Source organism: Vicia villosa, linkage group LG2 (assembly GCF_029867415.1).
Source record: "Vicia villosa cultivar HV-30 ecotype Madison, WI linkage group LG2, Vvil1.0, whole genome shotgun sequence".
Taxonomy (NCBI): domain Eukaryota; kingdom Viridiplantae; phylum Streptophyta; class Magnoliopsida; order Fabales; family Fabaceae; genus Vicia; species Vicia villosa.
The window spans coordinates 1549017-1551093 of record NC_081181.1 but is presented as its reverse complement, the minus strand read 5'-3'; the positions used below and the strand labels follow the sequence as shown (position 1 = coordinate 1551093).

Here is a 2077-nt window from a genome sequence, read left to right as displayed (position 1 = left end):
CATTCAACATAGAATATGGGTAACTTCTCTTGAAAGACATTACAATCATAGTGGATACTGAAGCATGAAGAGAAATTCAAATTAGAAAAAAAAGAGGTAAAACTTCGTCCTTATTTGGTTGAGATACAAGTCAATACAAATTCAAGTGGGAGGAAAGAAAATCATCAACTTTGATTCAGAATTTGAAAGAAAAGGGCACGCATTCAAAGGATTCAAGGCCCATACATTTAAATGTTCATACGTTCTAACAAGTTCTACAAGAATATACAATAAAAATTCAAGTCTCATTACAAGAGTTTAGAACCCATCATATAGTTCTAGAACACATGACAAGAATTAGAAGAGAAAATTACAAAAGATTTTGTGTTTGACCAATAGTTGACTTTGGTCAACTGTTGACCTTTTGGTCAAACCGTGGACCAAGTCAAGTTGCTGCCCTAAACCTACAGCCAAGAGAAAACTCCAGGTTGCCACACTTCTAACAACTGTGCTCCATCCTGACCTCATGGTCTTTGATTATTCTTCATGACCAAGCAATATAACATGGGCTCTTTGAACACTTTGCTTAAATGTGTTGAAAACCAGTTCCCAGGTTCACTATCAGCCCTGCATAAAGTCCAAAAGAAACATCATAATGCATTCAAAAAACCAAAACTGCCAGCACATCAGTTCTAATTCTATATAAACCAGAAGAAGTTTCTGATAGAAATAAAGCCAGGTACATGTTCAGCCATTACAATCACACCAAGTTAAACCAAAAGAAAATTCCAAAAATTATTCATTCATCCGACTCGATTCTATACAAAAAGGAAATAGTCTCATTTACACACACTTTCCTTATCCAATCCAATCCGTTACAAAGTCACAGGCTGCGTCAGTTAAACAAGCTAATATTCATTTACCTAAATTCACCAATTCATATTCCTATGATCCATCCATACACATCCACACATTGCACAGAATTAACCTTCTCTTCCAACATCAAACTAACAGCTATGCTTTACTAATCTCCTAACATTCTAACCTATGTCACTAACTACCTTTTAACATTTCTCAAACTACTAACAGACTGTGTTACCCAATCATAACAGAATTTTATAACCTGTAACAGAATTTCAACAACCTATAACTAACCACTTTACCCAAACACAATCCCTTACCTCCTAACTAACAGAGCTTGCAACATAATCTTCTCTTAAAAATGATAGCAGTTAGTTCACAAACCTTTAATAAACTGTCATGTGACCAACTTCCCCTTCCCTTCAAGTAACTTCAGTTTCCAACTAATTTCCCCCCCTATAACCAACTTTCCAACCACCTAACTTTCAGTTAAAACTCAGAGCCAGCCCCTAACTAACTTTACCAACTGCTAACAACCTGTATAACCACCTTCAACTACCTATAACAAACTCTAAAAAAAAACAGAATCAGATATAGCAAAAAAGGGGGAGGAAACAGAGTGCAAGTGGAGAAGAGAAACGAACCTTATATATATCATCTTCATCACTCAGAAGGCTCTCTCTGGATTCTCCATAATTCACACACATCTTCTCTCAGTCTTCAACTCTCTCTTCATCTCCCACCATTTCGATTCTGCATCCACCATTCGCATTCATCTCCATTTCCATCTTCTTCTTGAATCCATCATCATCACCTTCATCCCTCACTTCAATTTCTTCATCTTCATCACCTTCTCAAAATCGCAGCAATCTTCATCTGTTCAATCTCCGTACACAGCTTCATAACCGCAAGAACAACCTTCATACCTCACCTTCACAGCACCTCAATCTCCTATCCGATCTCCAGAAAATCCTTAACAGAATCATCATCATGTAGCAACAACAACGATAGCAAATCGTTCAGAATTCAAAAACAAGAACCGAGACACAATTCAACGGAAGAAGAGATTCTTAAGAAAATATATGAAGGAAAAGGTTGTAGCAAGGAAAACTGACCGCAAAATCTTCACCGGAGTTCTTCGTCGATCGCCGGAATCGGTTTTCATCGCTCAATCCTCACAATCACGAACCTCCACATAATCGTCACATTCATCACCATCAGTATCCAATCAATCTTC

The 2077-nt window shown here is 37.3% G+C and overlaps 1 long non-coding RNA gene across 1 annotated transcript; it reads right to left on the bottom strand.

The window, feature by feature from the left end:
* Positions 1–242: 242 nt before the first annotated feature.
* LOC131645748 (uncharacterized) lies at positions 243–1819 on the bottom strand. Its single transcript, XR_009297181.1, has 2 exons — positions 1485–1819; positions 243–606 (listed from the first exon to the last, which is right to left on the bottom strand). It is a non-coding gene; the product is annotated as an uncharacterized LOC131645748 (long non-coding RNA).
* Between the last annotated feature and the right edge of the window lie 258 nt (positions 1820–2077).